Source organism: Cucurbita pepo, chromosome 13 (assembly GCF_057944985.1).
Source record: "Cucurbita pepo subsp. pepo isolate OVF chromosome 13, ASM5794498v1, whole genome shotgun sequence".
NCBI lineage: Eukaryota > Viridiplantae > Streptophyta > Magnoliopsida > Cucurbitales > Cucurbitaceae > Cucurbita > Cucurbita pepo.
Window position 1 is genome coordinate 542,004 of NC_141810.1, and position 21,758 is coordinate 563,761.

Consider the following 21,758-nt stretch of genomic DNA (forward strand, 5'->3'; position numbering starts at 1 on the left):
TCGTTTTAGTATCATACCATATCCACTAAAGATTGTCCTAAGCTTAAAATATGGAAGAAAAAAAACATTTACTCGTGTCGAAAAGACTTCACAACCTCAACCCTTACGAAAAGACCCTCGTGGAGGCACCCGAATGACTATGTGGAAAACCTTTGTTTCTTTCGATGTTTCTCGCCGAATCTGTAAGGAAACGCTCAAGTTTAAGAGTCTTACACATATAAATGGTGAAAATACGAATTTTTTTCACATTCGCTTCCGGGACATTTTTCACTCAAAATCCATAGGTGTTAACATAGGAACTTTTTGGCCCATTTGGACAGGGTCGTTAACTCGATCTGAAATGTTGTTTTCTCATTTTAGTATCATACCATATCCACTAAAGATTGTCCTATGCTTAAAATATGGAAGAAAAAAAACATTTACTCGTGTCGAAAAGACTTCACAACCTCAACCCTTACGAAAAGACCCTCGTGGAGGCACCCGAATGACTATGTGGAAAACCTTTGTTTCTTTCGATGTTTTTCGCCGAATCTGTAAGGAAACGCTCAAGTTTAAGAGTCTTACACATATAAATGGTGAAAATACGAATTTTTTTCACTTTCGCTTCCGGGCCATTTTTCACTCAAAATCCATAGGTGTTAACATAGGAACTTTTTGGCCCATTGGGACAGGGTCTTTAACTCGATCTGAAAAGTTGTTTTCTCGTTTTAGTATCATACCATATCCACTAAAGATTGTCCTAAGCTTAAAATATGGAAGAAAAAAAACATTTACTCGTGTCGAAAAGACTTCACAACCTCAACCCTTACGAAAAGACCCTCGTGGAGGCACCCGAATGACTATGTGGAAAACCTTTGTTTCTTTCGATGTTTTTCGACGAATCTGTAAGGAAACGCTCAAGTTTAAGAGTCTTACACATATAAATGGTTAAAATACGAATTTTTTTCACTTTCGCTTCCGGGCCATTTATCACCCAAAATCCATAGGTGTTAACATAGGAACTTTTTTGCCCATTGGGACAGGGTCGTTAACTCGATCTGAAAAGTTGTTTTCTCGTTTTAGTATCATACCATATCCACTAAAGATTGTCCTAGGCTTAAAATATGGAAGAAAAAAAACATTTACTCGTGTCGAAAAGACTTCACAACCTCAACCCTTACGAAAAGACCCTCGTGGAGGCACCCGAATGACTATGTGGAAAACCTTTGTTTCTTTCGATGTTTTTCGCCGAATCTGTTAGGAAACGCTCAAGTTTAAGAGTCTTACACATATAAATGGTGAAAATACGAATTTTTTTCACTTTCGCTTCCGGGCCATTTTTCACTCAAAATCCATAGGTGTTAACATAGGAACTTTTTTGCCCATTGGGACAGGGTCGTTAACTCGATCTGAAAAGTTGTTTTCTCGTTTTAGTATCATACCATATCCACTAAAGATTGTCCTAAGCTTAAAATATGGAAGAAAAAAAAACATTTACTCGTGTCGAAAAGACTTCACAACCTCAACCCTTACGAAAAGACCCTCGTGGAGGCACCCGAATGACTATGTGGAAAACCTTTGTTTCTTTCGATGTTTCTCGCCGAATCTGTAAGGAAACGCTCAAGTTTAAGAGTCTTACACATATAAATGGTGAAAATACGAATTTTTTTCACTTTCGCTTCCGGGCCATTTTTCACTCAAAATCCATAGGTGTTAACATAGGAACTTTTTGGCCCATTGGGACAGGGTCTTTAACTCGATCTGAAAAGTTGTTTTCTCATTTTAGTATCATACTATATCCACTAAAGATTGTCCTATGCTTAAAATATGGAAGAAAAAAAACATTTACTCGTGTCGAAAAGACTTCACAACCTCAACCCTTACGAAAAGACCCTCGTGGAGGCACCCGAATGACTATGTGGAAAACCTTTGTTTCTTTCGATGTTTTTCGCCGAATCTGTAAGGAAACGCTCAAGTTTAAGAGTCTTACACATATAAATGGTGAAAATACGAATTTTTTTCACTTTTGCTTCCGGGCCATTTTTCACTCAAAATCCATAGGTGTTAACATAGGAACTTTTTGGCCCATTGGGACAGGGTCTTTAACTCGATCTGAAAAGTTGTTTTCTCGTTTTAGTATCATACCATATCCACTAAAGATTATCCTAAGCTTAAAATATGGAAGAAAAAAAACATTTACTCGTGTCGAAAAGACTTCACAACCTCAACCCTTACGAAAAGACCCTCGTGGAGGCACCCGAATGACTATGTGGAAAACCTTTGTTTCTTTCGATGTTTTTCGACGAATCTGTAAGGAAACGCTCAAGTTTAAGAGTCTTACACATATAAATGGTTAAAATACGAATTTTTTTCACTTTCGCTTCCGGGCCATTTATCACCCAAAATCCATAGGTGTTAACATAGGAACTTTTTTGCCCATTGGGACAGGGTCGTTAACTCGATCTGAAAAGTTTTTTTCTCGTTTTAGTATCATACCATATCCACTAAAGATTGTCCTAGGCTTAAAATATGGAAGAAAAAAAACATTTACTCGTGTCGAAAAGACTTCACAACCTCAACCCTTACGAAAAGACCCTCGTGGAGGCACCCGAATGACTATGTGGAAAACCTTTGTTTCTTTCGATGTTTTTCGCTGAATCTGTAAGGAAACGCTCAAGTTTAAGAGTCTTACACATATAAATGGTGAAAATACGAATTTTTTTCACTTTCGCTTCCGGGCCATTTTTCACTCAAAATCCATAGGTGTTAACATAGGAACTTTTTGGCCCATTGGGACAGGGTCTTTAACTCGATCTGAAAAGTTGTTTTCTCGTTTTAGTATCATACCATATCCACTAAAGATTGTCCTAAGCTTAAAATATGGAAGAAAAAAAACATTTACTCGTGTCGAAAAGACTTCACAACCTCAACCCTTACGAAAAGACCCTCGTGGAGGCACCCGAATGACTATGTGGAAAACCTTTGTTTCTTTCGATGTTTCTCGCCGAATCTGTAAGGAAACGCTCAAGTTTAAGAGTCTTACACATATAAATGGTGAAAATACGAATTTTTTTCACATTCGCTTCCGGGACATTTTTCACTCAAAATCCATAGGTGTTAACATAGGAACTTTTTGGCCCATTTGGACAGGGTCGTTAACTCGATCTGAAATGTTGTTTTCTCATTTTAGTATCATACCATATCCACTAAAGATTGTCCTATGCTTAAAATATGGAAGAAAAAAAACATTTACTCGTGTCGAAAAGACTTCACAACCTCAACCCTTACGAAAAGACCCTCGTGGAGGCACCCGAATGACTATGTGGAAAACCTTTGTTTCTTTCGATGTTTTTCGCCGAATCTGTTAGGAAACGCTCAAGTTTAAGAGTCTTACACATATAAATGGTGAAAATACGAATTTTTTTCACTTTCGCTTCCGGGCCATTTTTCACTCAAAATCCATAGGTGTTAACATAGGAACTTTTTGGCCCATTGGGACAGGGTCTTTAACTCGATCTGAAAAGTTGTTTTCTCGTTTTAGTATCATACCATATCCACTAAAGATTGTCCTAAGCTTAAAATATGGAAGAAAAAAAACATTTACTCGTGTCGAAAAGACTTCACAACCTCAACCCTTACGAAAAGACCCTCGTGGAGGCACCCGAATGACTATGTGGAAAACCTTTGTTTCTTTCGATGTTTTTCGACGAATCTGTAAGGAAACGCTCAAGTTTAAGAGTCTTACACATATAAATGGTTAAAATACGAATTTTTTTCACTTTCGCTTCCGGGCCATTTATCACCCAAAATCCATAGGTGTTAACATAGGAACTTTTTTGCCCATTGGGACAGGGTCGTTAACTCGATCTGAAAAGTTGTTTTCTCGTTTTAGTATCATACCATATCCACTAAAGATTGTCCTAAGCTTAAAATATGGAAGAAAAAAAAACATTTACTCGTGTCGAAAAGACTTCACAACCTCAACCCTTACGAAAAGACCCTCGTGGAGGCACCCGAATGACTATGTGGAAAACCTTTGTTTCTTTCGATGTTTCTCGCCGAATCTGTAAGGAAACGCTCAAGTTTAAGAGTCTTACACATATAAATGGTGAAAATACGAATTTTTTTCACTTTCGCTTCCGGGCCATTTTTCACTCAAAATCCATAGGTGTTAACATAGGAACTTTTTGGCCCATTGGGACAGGGTCTTTAACTCGATCTGAAAAGTTGTTTTCTCATTTTAGTATCATACTATATCCACTAAAGATTGTCCTATGCTTAAAATATGGAAGAAAAAAAACATTTACTCGTGTCGAAAAGACTTCACAACCTCAACCCTTACGAAAAGACCCTCGTGGAGGCACCCGAATGACTATGTGGAAAACCTTTGTTTCTTTCGATGTTTTTCGCCGAATCTGTAAGGAAACGCTCAAGTTTAAGAGTCTTACACATATAAATGGTGAAAATACGAATTTTTTTCACTTTCGCTTCCGGGCCATTTTTCACTCAAAATCCATAGGTGTTAACATAGGAACTTTTTGGCCCATTGGGACAGGGTCTTTAACTCGATCTGAAAAGTTGTTTTCTCGTTTTAGTATCATACCATATCCACTAAAGATTGTCCTAAGCTTAAAATATGGAAGAAAAAAAACATTTACTCGTGTCGAAAAGACTTCACAACCTCAACCCTTACGAAAAGACCCTCGTGGAGGCACCCGAATGACTATGTGGAAAACCTTTGTTTCTTTCGATGTTTCTCGCCGAATCTGTAAGGAAACGCTCAAGTTTAAGAGTCTTACACATATAAATGGTGAAAATACGAATTTTTTTCACATTCGCTTCCGGGACATTTTTCACTCAAAATCCATAGGTGTTAACATAGGAACTTTTTGGCCCATTTGGACAGGGTCGTTAACTCGATCTGAAATGTTGTTTTCTCATTTTAGTATCATACCATATCCACTAAAGATTGTCCTATGCTTAAAATATGGAAGAAAAAAAACATTTACTCGTGTCGAAAAGACTTCACAACCTCAACCCTTACGAAAAGACCCTCGTGGAGGCACCCGAATGACTATGTGGAAAACCTTTGTTTCTTTCGATGTTTTTCGCCGAATCTGTTAGGAAACGCTCAAGTTTAAGAGTCTTACACATATAAATGGTGAAAATACGAATTTTTTTCACTTTCGCTTCCGGGCCATTTTTCACTCAAAATCCATAGGTGTTAACATAGGAACTTTTTTGCCCATTGGGACAGGGTCGTTAACTCGATCTGAAAAGTTGTTTTCTCGTTTTAGTATCATACCATATCCACTAAAGATTGTCCTAAGCTTAAAATATGGAAGAAAAAAAAACATTTACTCGTGTCGAAAAGACTTCACAACCTCAACCCTTACGAAAAGACCCTCGTGGAGGCACCCGAATGACTATGTGGAAAACCTTTGTTTCTTTCGATGTTTCTCGCCGAATCTGTAAGGAAACGCTCAAGTTTAAGAGTCTTACACATATAAATGGTGAAAATACGAATTTTTTTCACTTTCGCTTCCGGGCCATTTTTCACTCAAAATCCATAGGTGTTAACATAGGAACTTTTTGGCCCATTGGGACAGGGTCTTTAACTCGATCTGAAAAGTTGTTTTCTCATTTTAGTATCATACTATATCCACTAAAGATTGTCCTATGCTTAAAATATGGAAGAAAAAAAACATTTACTCGTGTCGAAAAGACTTCACAACCTCAACCCTTACGAAAAGACCCTCGTGGAGGCACCCGAATGACTATGTGGAAAACCTTTGTTTCTTTCGATGTTTTTCGCCGAATCTGTAAGGAAACGCTCAAGTTTAAGAGTCTTACACATATAAATGGTGAAAATACGAATTTTTTTCACTTTTGCTTCCGGGCCATTTTTCACTCAAAATCCATAGGTGTTAACATAGGAACTTTTTGGCCCATTGGGACAGGGTCTTTAACTCGATCTGAAAAGTTGTTTTCTCGTTTTAGTATCATACCATATCCACTAAAGATTATCCTAAGCTTAAAATATGGAAGAAAAAAAACATTTACTCGTGTCGAAAAGACTTCACAACCTCAACCCTTACGAAAAGACCCTCGTGGAGGCACCCGAATGACTATGTGGAAAACCTTTGTTTCTTTCGATGTTTTTCGACGAATCTGTAAGGAAACGCTCAAGTTTAAGAGTCTTACACATATAAATGGTTAAAATACGAATTTTTTTCACTTTCGCTTCCGGGCCATTTATCACCCAAAATCCATAGGTGTTAACATAGGAACTTTTTTGCCCATTGGGACAGGGTCGTTAACTCGATCTGAAAAGTTTTTTTCTCGTTTTAGTATCATACCATATCCACTAAAGATTGTCCTAGGCTTAAAATATGGAAGAAAAAAAACATTTACTCGTGTCGAAAAGACTTCACAACCTCAACCCTTACGAAAAGACCCTCGTGGAGGCACCCGAATGACTATGTGGAAAACCTTTGTTTCTTTCGATGTTTTTCGCTGAATCTGTAAGGAAACGCTCAAGTTTAAGAGTCTTACACATATAAATGGTGAAAATACGAATTTTTTTCACTTTCGCTTCCGGGCCATTTTTCACTCAAAATCCATAGGTGTTAACATAGGAACTTTTTGGCCCATTGGGACAGGGTCTTTAACTCGATCTGAAAAGTTGTTTTCTCGTTTTAGTATCATACCATATCCACTAAAGATTGTCCTAAGCTTAAAATATGGAAGAAAAAAAACATTTACTCGTGTCGAAAAGACTTCACAACCTCAACCCTTACGAAAAGACCCTCGTGGAGGCACCCGAATGACTATGTGGAAAACCTTTGTTTCTTTCGATGTTTTTCGACGAATCTGTAAGGAAACGCTCAAGTTTAAGAGTCTTACACATATAAATGGTTAAAATACGAATTTTTTTCACTTTCGCTTCCGGGCCATTTATCACCCAAAATCCATAGGTGTTAACATAGGAACTTTTTTGCCCATTGGGACAGGGTCGTTAACTCGATCTGAAAAGTTGTTTTCTCGTTTTAGTATCATACCATATCCACTAAAGATTGTCCTAAGCTTAAAATATGGAAGAAAAAAAAACATTTACTCGTGTCGAAAAGACTTCACAACCTCAACCCTTACGAAAAGACCCTCGTGGAGGCACCCGAATGACTATGTGGAAAACCTTTGTTTCTTTCGATGTTTCTCGCCGAATCTGTAAGGAAACGCTCAAGTTTAAGAGTCTTACACATATAAATGGTGAAAATACGAATTTTTTTCACTTTCGCTTCCGGGCCATTTTTCACTCAAAATCCATAGGTGTTAACATAGGAACTTTTTGGCCCATTGGGACAGGGTCTTTAACTCGATCTGAAAAGTTGTTTTCTCATTTTAGTATCATACTATATCCACTAAAGATTGTCCTATGCTTAAAATATGGAAGAAAAAAAACATTTACTCGTGTCGAAAAGACTTCACAACCTCAACCCTTACGAAAAGACCCTCGTGGAGGCACCCGAATGACTATGTGGAAAACCTTTGTTTCTTTCGATGTTTTTCGCCGAATCTGTAAGGAAACGCTCAAGTTTAAGAGTCTTACACATATAAATGGTGAAAATACGAATTTTTTTCACTTTCGCTTCCGGGCCATTTTTCACTCAAAATCCATAGGTGTTAACATAGGAACTTTTTGGCCCATTGGGACAGGGTCTTTAACTCGATCTGAAAAGTTGTTTTCTCGTTTTAGTATCATACCATATCCACTAAAGATTGTCCTAAGCTTAAAATATGGAAGAAAAAAAACATTTACTCGTGTCGAAAAGACTTCACAACCTCAACCCTTACGAAAAGACCCTCGTGGAGGCACCCGAATGACTATGTGGAAAACCTTTGTTTCTTTCGATGTTTTTCGACGAATCTGTAAGGAAACGCTCAAGTTTAAGAGTCTTACACATATAAATGGTTAAAATACGAATTTTTTTCACTTTCGCTTCCGGGCCATTTATCACCCAAAATCCATAGGTGTTAACATAGGAACTTTTTTGCCCATTGGGACAGGGTCGTTAACTCGATCTGAAAAGTTTTTTTCTCGTTTTAGTATCATACCATATCCACTAAAGATTGTCCTAGGCTTAAAATATGGAAGAAAAAAAACATTTACTCGTGTCGAAAAGACTTCACAACCTCAACCCTTACGAAAAGACCCTCGTGGAGGCACCCGAATGACTATGTGGAAAACCTTTGTTTCTTTCGATGTTTTTCGCTGAATCTGTAAGGAAACGCTCAAGTTTAAGAGTCTTACACATATAAATGGTGAAAATACGAATTTTTTTCACTTTCGCTTCCGGGCCATTTTTCACTCAAAATCCATAGGTGTTAACATAGGAACTTTTTGGCCCATTGGGACAGGGTCTTTAACTCGATCTGAAAAGTTGTTTTCTCGTTTTAGTATCATACCATATCCACTAAAGATTGTCCTAAGCTTAAAATATGGAAGAAAAAAAACATTTACTCGTGTCGAAAAGACTTCACAACCTCAACCCTTACGAAAAGACCCTCGTGGAGGCACCCGAATGACTATGTGGAAAACCTTTGTTTCTTTCGATGTTTTTCGACGAATCTGTAAGGAAACGCTCAAGTTTAAGAGTCTTACACATATAAATGGTTAAAATACGAATTTTTTTCACTTTCGCTTCCGGGCCATTTATCACCCAAAATCCATAGGTGTTAACATAGGAACTTTTTTGCCCATTGGGACAGGGTCGTTAACTCGATCTGAAAAGTTGTTTTCTCGTTTTAGTATCATACCATATCCACTAAAGATTGTCCTAAGCTTAAAATATGGAAGAAAAAAAAACATTTACTCGTGTCGAAAAGACTTCACAACCTCAATCCTTACGAAAAGACCCTCGTGGAGGCACCCGAATGACTATGTGGAAAACCTTTGTTTCTTTCGATGTTTCTCGCCGAATCTGTAAGGAAACGCTCAAGTTTAAGAGTCTTACACATATAAATGGTGAAAATACGAATTTTTTTCACTTTCGCTTCCGGGCCATTTTTCACTCAAAATCCATAGGTGTTAACATAGGAACTTTTTGGCCCATTGGGACAGGGTCTTTAACTCGATCTGAAAAGTTGTTTTCTCCTTTTAGTATCATACTATATCCACTAAAGATTGTCCTATGCTTAAAATATGGAAGAAAAAAAACATTTACTCGTGTCGAAAAGACTTCACAACCTCAACCCTTACGAAAAGACCCTCGTGGAGGCACTCGAATGACTATGTGGAAAACCTTTGTTTCTTTCGATGTTTTTCGCCGAATCTATAAGGAAACGCTCAAGTTTAAGAGTCTTACACATATAAATGGTGAAAATACGAATTTTTTTCACTTTCGCTTCCGGGCCATTTTTCACTCAAAATCCATAGGTGTTAACATAGGAACTTTTTGGCCCATTGGGACAGGGTCTTTAACTCGATCTGAAAAGTTGTTTTCTCGTTTTAGTATCATACCATATCCACTAAAGATTGTCCTAAGCTTAAAATATGGAAGAAAAAAAACATTTACTCGTGTCGAAAAGACTTCACAACCTCAACCCTTACGAAAAGACCCTCGTGGAGGCACCCGAATGACTATGTGGAAAACCTTTGTTTCTTTCGATGTTTTTCGACGAATCTGTAAGGAAACGCTCAAGTTTAAGAGTCTTACACATATAAATGGTTAAAATACGAATTTTTTTCACTTTCGCTTCCGGGCCATTTATCACCCAAAATCCATAGGTGTTAACATAGGAACTTTTTTGCCCATTGGGACAGGGTCGTTAACTCGATCTGAAAAGTTGTTTTCTCGTTTTAGTATCATACCATATCCACTAAAGATTGTCCTAGGCTTAAAATATGGAAGAAAAAAAACATTTACTCGTGTCGAAAAGACTTCACAACCTCAACCCTTACGAAAAGACCCTCGTGGAGGCACCCGAATGACTATGTGGAAAACCTTTGTTTCTTTCGATGTTTTTCGCCGAATCTGTTAGGAAACGCTCAAGTTTAAGAGTCTTACACATATAAATGGTGAAAATACGAATTTTTTTCACTTTCGCTTCCGGGCCATTTTTCACTCAAAATCCATAGGTGTTAACATAGGAACTTTTTTGCCCATTGGGACAGGGTCGTTAACTCGATCTGAAAAGTTGTTTTCTCGCTTTAGTATCATACCATATCCACTAAAGATTGTCCTAAGCTTAAAATATGGAAGAAAAAAAACATTTACTCGTGTCGAAAAGACTTCACAACCTCAACCCTTACGAAAAGACCCTCGTGGAGGCACCCGAATGACTATGTGGAAAACCTTTGTTTCTTTCGATGTTTTTCGCCGAATCTGTTAGGAAACGCTCAAGTTTAAGAGTCTTACACATATAAATGGTGAAAATACGAATTTTTTTCACTTTCGCTTTGGGGCCATTTTTCACCCAAAATCCATAGGTGTTAACATAGGAACTTTTTGGCCCATTGGGACAGGGTCTTTAACTCGATCTGAAAAGTTGTTTTCTCGTTTTAGTATCATACCATATCCACTAAAGATTTTCCTAAGCTTAAAATATGGAAGAAAAAAAACATTTACTCGTGTCGAAAAGACTTCACAACCTCAACCCTTACGAAAAGACCCTCGTGGAGGCACCCGAATGACTATGTGGAAAACCTTTGTTTCTTTCGATGTTTTTCGACGAATCTGTAAGGAAACGCTCAAGTTTAAGAGTCTTACACATATAAATGGTGAAAATACGAATTTTTTTCACTTTCGCTTCCGGGCCATTTTTCACTCAAAATCCATAGGTGTTAACATAGGAACTTTTTGGCCCATTGGGACAGGGTCGTTAACTCGATCTGAAAAGTTGTTTTCTCGTTTTAGTATCATACCATATCCACTAAAGATTGTCCTATGCTTAAAATATGGAAGAAAAAAAACATTTACTCGTGTCGAAAAGACTTCACAACCTCAACCCTTACGAAAAGACCCTCGTGGAGGCACCCGAATGACTATGTGGAAAGCCTTTGTTTCTTTCGATGTTTTTCGACGAATCTGTAAGGAAACGCTCAAGTTTAAGAGTCTTACACATATAAATGGTGAAAATACGAATTTTTTTCACATTCGCTTCCGGGCCATTTTTCACTCAAAATCCATAGGTGTTAACATAGGAACTTTTTGGCCCATTGGGACAGGGTCTTTAACTCGATCTGAAAAGTTGTTTTCTCGTTTTAGTATCATACCATATCCACTAAAGATTGTCCTAAGCTTAAAATATGGAAGAAAAAAAACATTTACTCGTGTCGAAAAGACTTCACAACCTCAACCCTTACGAAAAGACCCTCGTGGAGGCACCCGAATGACTATGTGGAAAACCTTTGTTTCTTTCGATGTTTTTCGACGAATCTGTTAGGAAACGCTCAAGTTTAAGAGTCTTAAACATATAAATGGTTAAAATACGAATTTTTTTCACTTTCGCTTCCGGGCCATTTATCACCCAAAATCCATAGGTGTTAACATAGGAACTTTTTTGCCCATTGGGACAGGGTCGTTAACTCGATCTGAAAAGTTGTTTTCTCGTTTTAGTATCATACCATATCCACTAAAGATTGTCCTAAGCTTAAAATATGGAAGAAAAAAAACATTTACTCGTGTCGAAAAGACTTCACAACCTCAACCCTTACGAAAAGACCCTCGTGGAGGCACCCGAATGACTATGTGGAAAACCTTTGTTTCTTTCGATGTTTTTCGCCGAATCTGTTAGGAAACGCTCAAGTTTAAGAGTCTTACACATATAAATGGTGAAAATACGAATTTTTTTCACTTTCGCTTTGGGGCCATTTTTCACCCAAAATTCATAGGTGTTAACATAGGAACTTTTTGGCCCATTGGGACAGGGTCTTTAACTCGATCTGAAAAGTTGTTTTCTCGTTTTAGTATCATACCATATCCACTAAAGATTGTCCTAAGCTTAAAATATGGAAGAAAAAAAACATTTACTCGTGTCGAAAAGACTTCACAACCTCAACCCTTACGAAAAGACCCTCGTGGAGGCACCCGAATGACTATGTGGAAAACCTTTGTTTCTTTCGATGTTTTTCGACGAATCTGTAAGGAAACGCTCAAGTTTAAGAGTCTTACACATATAAATGGTGAAAATATAAATTTTTTTCACTTTCGCTTCCGGGCCATTTTTCACTCAAAATCCATAGGTGTTAACATAGGAACTTTTTTGCCCATTGGGACAGGGTCGTTAACTCGATCTGAAAAGTTGTTTTCTCGTTTTAGTATCATACCATATCCACTAAAGATTGTCCTAAGCTTAAAATATGGAAGAAAAAAAACATTTACTCGTGTCGAAAAGACTTCACAACCTCAACCCTTACGAAAAGACCCTCGTGGAGGCTTCCGAATCACTATGGGAAAAACCATTGTTTCTCTCGATATTTTTCGACGAATCTGTAAGGAACGCTCAAGATGAAGAATCATACACATATAATTGGTGAAAATACGAATTTTTTTCAGTTTCGTTTCCGGGCCATTTTGGACTCAAATTCCATAGGTGTTAACATAGGAACTTTTTTCCCCTTTGAGACAGGGTCGTTAACTCGATCTGAAAAGTTGTTTTCTCGTTTTAGTATCATACCATATCCACTAAGGATTGTCCTAAGCTTAAAATATGGAAGAAAAAAAACATTTACTCGTGTCGATAAGACTTCACAACCTCAACCCTTACGAAAAGACCCTTGTGGAGGCACCCGAATGACTATACGAAAAACCATTGTTTCTCTCGATCTTTTTCGACGAATCTGTAAGGAACGCTCAAGATTAAGAATCTTACATATATGATTGGTGAAAATACGAATTTTTTTCAGTTTTGTTTCCGGGCCATTTTGGACTCAAATTCCATAGGTGTTAACATAGGAACTTTTTTGCCCATTGGGACAGGGTCGTTAACTCGATCTGAAAAGTTGTTTTCTCGCTTTAGTATCATACCATATCCACTAAAGATTGTCCTAAGCTTAAAATATGGAAGAAAAAAAACATTTACTCGTGTCGAAAAGACTTCACAACCTCAACCCTTACGAAAAGACCCTCGTGGAGGCACCCGAATGACTATGTGGAAAACCTTTGTTTCTTTCGATGTTTTTCGCCGAATCTGTTAGGAAACGCTCAAGTTTAAGAGTCTTACACATATAAATGGTGAAAATACGAATTTTTTTCACTTTCGCTTTGGGGCCATTTTTCACCCAAAATCCATAGGTGTTAACATAGGAACTTTTTGGCCCATTGGGACAGGGTCTTTAACTCGATCTGAAAAGTTGTTTTCTCGTTTTAGTATCATACCATATCCACTAAAGATTTTCCTAAGCTTAAAATATGGAAGAAAAAAAACATTTACTCGTGTCGAAAAGACTTCACAACCTCAACCCTTACGAAAAGACCCTCGTGGAGGCACCCGAATGACTATGTGGAAAACCTTTGTTTCTTTCGATGTTTTTCGACGAATCTGTAAGGAAACGCTCAAGTTTAAGAGTCTTACACATATAAATGGTGAAAATACGAATTTTTTTCACTTTCGCTTCCGGGCCATTTTTCACTCAAAATCCATAGGTGTTAACATAGGAACTTTTTGGCCCATTGGGACAGGGTCGTTAACTCGATCTGAAAAGTTGTTTTCTCGTTTTAGTATCATACCATATCCACTAAAGATTGTCCTATGCTTAAAATATGGAAGAAAAAAAACATTTACTCGTGTCGAAAAGACTTCACAACCTCAACCCTTACGAAAAGACCCTCGTGGAGGCACCCGAATGACTATGTGGAAAGCCTTTGTTTCTTTCGATGTTTTTCGACGAATCTGTAAGGAAACGCTCAAGTTTAAGAGTCTTACACATATAAATGGTGAAAATACGAATTTTTTTCACATTCGCTTCCGGGCCATTTTTCACTCAAAATCCATAGGTGTTAACATAGGAACTTTTTGGCCCATTGGGACAGGGTCTTTAACTCGATCTGAAAAGTTGTTTTCTCGTTTTAGTATCATACCATATCCACTAAAGATTGTCCTAAGCTTAAAATATGGAAGAAAAAAAACATTTACTCGTGTCGAAAAGACTTCACAACCTCAACCCTTACGAAAAGACCCTCGTGGAGGCACCCGAATGACTATGTGGAAAACCTTTGTTTCTTTCGATGTTTTTCGACGAATCTGTTAGGAAACGCTCAAGTTTAAGAGTCTTAAACATATAAATGGTTAAAATACGAATTTTTTTCACTTTCGCTTCCGGGCCATTTATCACCCAAAATCCATAGGTGTTAACATAGGAACTTTTTTGCCCATTGGGACAGGGTCGTTAACTCGATCTGAAAAGTTGTTTTCTCATTTTAGTATCATACCATATCCACTAAAGATTGTCCTAAGCTTAAAATATGGAAGAAAAAAAACATTTACTCGTGTCGAAAAGACTTCACAACCTCAACCCTTACGAAAAGACCCTCGTGGAGGCACCCGAATGACTATGTGGAAAACCTTTGTTTCTTTCGATGTTTTTCGCCGAATCTGTTAGGAAACGCTCAAGTTTAAGAGTCTTACACATATAAATGGTGAAAATACGAATTTTTTTCACTTTCGCTTTGGGGCCATTTTTCACCCAAAATTCATAGGTGTTAACATAGGAACTTTTTGGCCCATTGGGACAGGGTCTTTAACTCGATCTGAAAAGTTGTTTTCTCGTTTTAGTATCATACCATATCCACTAAAGATTGTCCTAAGCTTAAAATATGGAAGAAAAAAAACATTTACTCGTGTCGAAAAGACTTCACAACCTCAACCCTTACGAAAAGACCCTCGTGGAGGCACCCGAATGACTATGTGGAAAACCTTTGTTTCTTTCGATGTTTTTCGACGAATCTGTAAGGAAACGCTCAAGTTTAAGAGTCTTACACATATAAATGGTGAAAATACGAATTTTTTTCACTTTCGCTTCCGGGCCATTTTTCACTCAAAATCCATAGGTGTTAACATAGGAACTTTTTGGCCCATTGGGACAGGGTCGTTAACTCGATCTGAAAAGTTGTTTTCTCGTTTTAGTATCATACCATATCCACTAAAGATTGTCCTATGCTTAAAATATGGAAGAAAAAAAACATTTACTCGTGTCGAAAAGACTTCACAACCTCAACCCTTACGAAAAGACCCTCGTGGAGGCACCCGAATGACTATGTGGAAAGCCTTTGTTTCTTTCGATGTTTTTCGACGAATCTGTAAGGAAACGCTCAAGTTTAAGAGTCTTACACATATAAATGGTGAAAATACGAATTTTTTTCACATTCGCTTCCGGGCCATTTTTCACTCAAAATCCATAGGTGTTAACATAGGAACTTTTTGGCCCATTGGGACAGGGTCTTTAACTCGATCTGAAAAGTTGTTTTCTCGTTTTAGTATCATACCATATCCACTAAAGATTGTCCTAAGCTTAAAATATGGAAGAAAAAAAACATTTACTCGTGTCGAAAAGACTTCACAACCTCAACCCTTACGAAAAGACCCTCGTGGAGGCACCCGAATGACTATGTGGAAAACCTTTGTTTCTTTCGATGTTTTTCGACGAATCTGTTAGGAAACGCTCAAGTTTAAGAGTCTTAAACATATAAATGGTTAAAATACGAATTTTTTTCACTTTCGCTTCCGGGCCATTTATCACCCAAAATCCATAGGTGTTAACATAGGAACTTTTTTGCCCATTGGGACAGGGTCGTTAACTCGATCTGAAAAGTTGTTTTCTCATTTTAGTATCATACCATATCCACTAAAGATTGTCCTAAGCTTAAAATATGGAAGAAAAAAAACATTTACTCGTGTCGAAAAGACTTCACAACCTCAACCCTTACGAAAAGACCCTCGTGGAGGCACCCGAATGACTATGTGGAAAACCTTTGTTTCTTTCGATGTTTTTCGCCGAATCTGTTAGGAAACGCTCAAGTTTAAGAGTCTTACACATATAAATGGTGAAAATACGAATTTTTTTCACTTTCGCTTTGGGGCCATTTTTCACCCAAAATTCATAGGTGTTAACATAGGAACTTTTTGGCCCATTGGGACAGGGTCTTTAACTCGATCTGAAAAGTTGTTTTCTCGTTTTAGTATCATACCATATCCACTAAAGATTGTCCTAAGCTTAAAATATGGAAGAAAAAAAACATTTACTCGTGTCGAAAAGACTTCACAACCTCAACCCTTACGAAAAGACCCTCGTGGAGGCACCCGAATGACTATGTGGAAAACCTTTGTTTCTTTCGATGTTTTTCGACGAATCTGTAAGGAAACGCTCAAGTTTAAGAGTCTTACACATATAAATGGTGAAAATATGAATTTTTTTCACTTTCGCTTCCGGGCCATTTTTCACTCAAAATCCATAGGTGTTAACATAGGAACTTTTTGGCCCATTGGGACAGGGTCGTTAACTCGATCTGAAAAGTTGTTTTCTCGTTTTAGTATCATACCATATCCACTAAAGATTGTCCTAAGCTTAAAATATGGAAGAAAAAAAACATTTACTCGTGTCGAAAAGACTTCACAACCTCAACCCTTACGAAAAGACCCTCGTGGAGGCTTCCGAATCACTATGGGAAAAACCATTGTTTCTCTCGATATTTTTCGACGAATCTGTAAGGAACGCTCAAGATGAAGAATCATACACATATAATTGGTGAAAATACGAATTTTTTTCAGTTTCGTTTCCGGGCCATTTTGGACTCAAATTCCATAGGTGTTAACATAGGAACTTTTTTCCCCTTTGAGACAGGGTCGTTAACTCGATCTGAAAAGTTGTTTTCTCGTTTTAGTATCATACCATATCCACTAAGGATTGTCCTAAGCTTAAAATATGGAAGAAAAAAAACATTTACTCGTGTCGATAAGACTTCACAACCTCAACCCTTACGAAAAGACCCTTGTGGAGGCACCCGAATGACTATACGAAAAACCATTGTTTCTCTCGATCTTTTTCGACGAATCTGTAAGGAACGCTCAAGATTAAGAATCTTACATATATGATTGGTGAAAATACGAATTTTTTTCAGTTTTGTTTCCGGGCCATTTTGGACTCAAATTCCATAGGTGTTAACATAGGAACTTTTTTCCCCTTTGAGACAGGGTCGTTAACTCTATCTGAAAAGTTGTTTTCTCGCTTTAGGATCATACCAAATCCACTAAGGATTGTCCTAAGCTTAAAATATGGAAGAAAAAAAACATTTACTCGTGTCGAAAAGACTTCACAACCTCAACCCTTATGAAAAGACCCTCGTGGAGGCACCCGAATGACTAAGTGAAAAACCATTGTTTCTTTCGATGTTTTTCGACGAATCTGTAAGGAACGCTCAAGATTAAGAATCTTACACATATAATTGGTGAAAATACGAATTTTTTTCAGTTTCGCTTCCGGGCCATTTTGGACTCAAAATCCATAGGTGTTAACATAGGAACTTTTTGGCCCATTGGGACAGGGTCGTTAACTCGATCTGAAAAGTTGTTTTCTCGTTTTAGTATCATACCATATCCACTAAAGATTGTCCTATGCTTAAAATATGGAAGAAAAAAAACATTTACTCGTGTCGAAAAGACTTCACAACCTCAACCCTTACGAAAAGACCCTCGTGGAGGCACCCGAATGACTATGTGGAAAGCCTTTGTTTCTTTCGATGTTTTTCGACGAATCTGTAAGGAAACGCTCAAGTTTAAGAGTCTTAAACATATAAATGGTGAAAATACGAATTTTTTTCACATTCGCTTCCGGGCCATTTTTCACTCAAAATCCATAGGTGTTAACATAGGAACTTTTTGGCCCATTGGGACAGGGTCTTTAACTCGATCTGAAAAGTTGTTTTCTCGTTTTAGTATCATACCATATCCACTAAAGATTGTCCTAAGCTTAAAATATGGAAGAAAAAAAACATTTACTCGTGTCGAAAAGACTTCACAACCTCAACCCTTACGAAAAGACCCTCGTGGAGGCACCCGAATGACTATGTGGAAAACCTTTGTTTCTTTCGATGTTTTTCGCCGAATCTGTTAGGAAACGCTCAAGTTTAAGAGTCTTACACATATAAATGGTGAAAATACGAATTTTTTTCACTTTCGCTTCCGGGCCATTTTTCACTCAAAATCCATAGGTGTTAACATAGGAACTTTTTTGCCCATTGGGACAGGGTCGTTAACTCGATCTGAAAAGTTGTTTTCTCGTTTTAGTATCATACCATATCCACTAAAGATTGTCCTAAGCTTAAAATATGGAAGAAAAAAAACATTTACTCGTGTCGAAAAGACTTCACAACCTCAACCCTTACGAAAAGACCCTCGTGGAGGCACCCGAATTACTATGTGGAAAACCTTTGTTTCTTTCGATGTTTTTCGCCGAATCTGTTAGGAAACGCTCAAGTTTAAGAGTCTTACACATATAAATGGTGAAAATACGAATTTTTTTCACTTTCGCTTTGGGGCCATTTTTCACCCAAAATCCATAGGTGTTAACATAGGAACTTTTTGGCCCATTGGGACAGGGTCTTTAACTCGATCTGAAAAGTTGTTTTCTCGTTTTAGTATCATACCATATCCACTAAAGATTGTCCTAAGCTTAAAATATGGAAGAAAAAAAACATTTACTTGTGTCGAAAAGACTTCACAACCTCAACCCTTACGAAAAGACCCTCGTGGAGGCACCCGAATCACTATGGGAAAAACCATTGTTTCTCTCGATATTTTTCGACGAATCTGTAAGGAACGCTCAAGATGAAGAATCATACACATATAATTGGTGAAAATACGAATTTTTTTCAGTTTCGTTTCCGGGCCATTTTGGACTCAAATTCCATAGGTGTTAACATAGGAACTTTTTTCCCCTTTGAGACAGGGTCGTTAACTCGATCTGAAAAGTTGTTTTCTCGTTTTAGTATCATACCATATCCACTAAGGATTGTCCTAAGCTTAAAATATGGAAGAAAAAAAACATTTACTCGTGTCGATAAGACTTCACAACCTCAACCCTTACGAAAAGACCCTTGTGGAGGCACCCGAATGACTATACGAAAAACCATTGTTTCTCTCGATCTTTTTCGACGAATCTGTAAGGAACGCTCAAGATTAAGAATCTTACATATATGATTGGTGAAAATACGAATTTTTTTCAGTTTTGTTTCCGGGCCATTTTGGACTCAAATTCCATAGGTGTTAACATAGGAACTTTTTTCCCCTTTGAGACAGGGTCGTTAACTCTATCTGAAAAGTTGTTTTCTCGCTTTAGGATCATACCAAATCCACTAAGGATTGTCCTAAGCTTAAAATATGGAAGAAAAAAAACATTTACTCGTGTCGAAAAGACTTCACAACCTCAACCCTTATGAAAAGACCCTCGTGGAGGCACCCGAATGACTATGTGAAAAACCATTGTTTCTTTCGATGTTTTTCGACGAATCTGTAAGGAACGCTCAAGATTAAGAATCTTACACATATAATTGGTGAAAATACGAATTTTTTTCAGTTTCGCTTCCGGGCCATTTTGGACTCAAAATCCATAGGTGTTAACATAGGAACTTTTTGGCCCATTGGGACAGGGTCGTTAACTCGATCTGAAAAGTTGTTTTCTCGTTTTAGTATCATACCATATCCACTAAGGATTGTCCTAAGCTTAAAATATGGAAGAAAAAAAACATTTACTCGTGTCGATAAGACTTCACAACCTCAACCCTTACGAAAAGACCCTTGTGGAGGCACCCGAATGACTATACGAAAAACCATTGTTTCTCTCGATCTTTTTCGACGAATCTGTAAGGAACGCTCAAGATGAAGAATCATACACATATAATTGGTGAAAATACGAATTTTTTTCAGTTTCGTTTCCGGGCCATTTTGGACTCAAATTCCATAGGTGTTAACATAGGAACTTTTTTCCCCTTTGAGACAGGGTCGTTAACTCGATCTGAAAAGTTGTTTTCTCGTTTTAGTATCATACCATATCCACTAAGGATTGTCCTAAGCTTAAAATATGGAAGAAAAAAAACATTTACTCGTGTCGATAAGACTTCACAACCTCAACCCTTACGAAAAGACCCTTGTGGAGGCACCCGAATGACTATACGAAAAACCATTGTTTCTCTCGATCTTTTTCGACGAATCTGTAAGGAATGCTCAAGATTAAGAATCTTACATATATGATTGGTGAAAATACGAATTTTTTTCAGTTTTGTTTCCGGGCCATTTTGGACTCAAATTCCATAGGTGTTAACATAGGAACTTTTTTCCCCTTTGAGACAGGGTCGTTAACTCTATCTGAAAAGTTGTTTTCTCGCTTTAGGATCATACCAAATCCACTAAGGATTGTCCTAAGCTTAAAATATGGAAGAAAAAAAACATTTACTCGTGTCGAAAAGACTTCACAACCTCAACCCTTATGAAAAGACCCTCGTGGAGGCACCCGAATGACTAAGTGAAAAACCATTGTTTCTTTCGATGTTTTTCGACGAATCTGTAAGGAACGCTCAAGATTAAGAATCTTACACATATAATTGGTGAAAATACGAATTTTTTTCAGTTTCGCTTCCGGGCCATTTTGGACTCAAAATCCATAGGTGTTAACATAGGAACTTTTTGGCCCATTGGGACAGGGTCGTTAACTCGATCTGAAAAGTTGTTTTCTCGTTTTAGTATCATACCATATCCACTAAAGATTGTCCTATGCTTAAAATATGGAAGAAAAAAAACATTTACAAGTGTCGAAAAGACTTCACAACCTCAACCCTTACGAAAAGACCCTCGTGGAGGCACCCGAATGACTATGTGGAAAGCCTTTGTTTCTTTCGATGTTTTTCGACGAATCTGTAAGGAAACGCTCAAGTTTAAGAGTCTTACACATATAAATGGTGAAAATACGAATTTTTTTCACATTCGCTTCCGGGCCATTTTTCACTCAAAATCCATAGGTGTTAACATAGGAACTTTTTTGCCCATTGGGACAGGGTCGTTAACTCGATCTGAAAAGTTGTTTTCTCGTTTTAGTATCATACCATATCAACTAAAGATTGTCCTAAGCTTAAAATATGGAAGAAAAAAAACATTTACTCGTGTCGAAAAGACTTCACAACCTCAACCCTTACGAAAAGACCCTCGTGGAGGCACCCGAATTACTATGTGGAAAACCTTTGTTTCTTTCGATGTTTTTCGCCGAATCTGTTAGGAAACGCTCAAGTTTAAGAGTCTTACACATATAAATGGTGAAAATACGAATTTTTTTCACTTTCGCTTTGGGGCCATTTTTCACCCAAAATCCATAGGTGTTAACATAGGAACTTTTTGGCCCATTGGGACAGGGTCTTTAACTCGATCTGAAAAGTTGTTTTCTCGTTTTAGTATCATACCATATCCACTAAAGATTTTCCTAAGCTTAAAATATGGAAGAAAAAAAACATTTACTCGTGTCGAAAAGACTTCACAACCTCAACCCTTACGAAAAGACCCTCGTGGAGGCACCTGAATGACTATGTGGAAAACCTTTGTTTCTTTCGATGTTTTTCGACGAATCTATAAGGAACGCTCAAGATTAAGAATCTTACATATATAATTGGTGAAAATACAAATTTTTTTCAGTTTCGCTTCCGGGCCATTTTGGACTCAAATACCATAGGTGTTCACATAAGAACTTTTTTCCCCTTTGAACAGGGTCGTTAACTCGATCTGAAAAGTTGTTTTCTCGC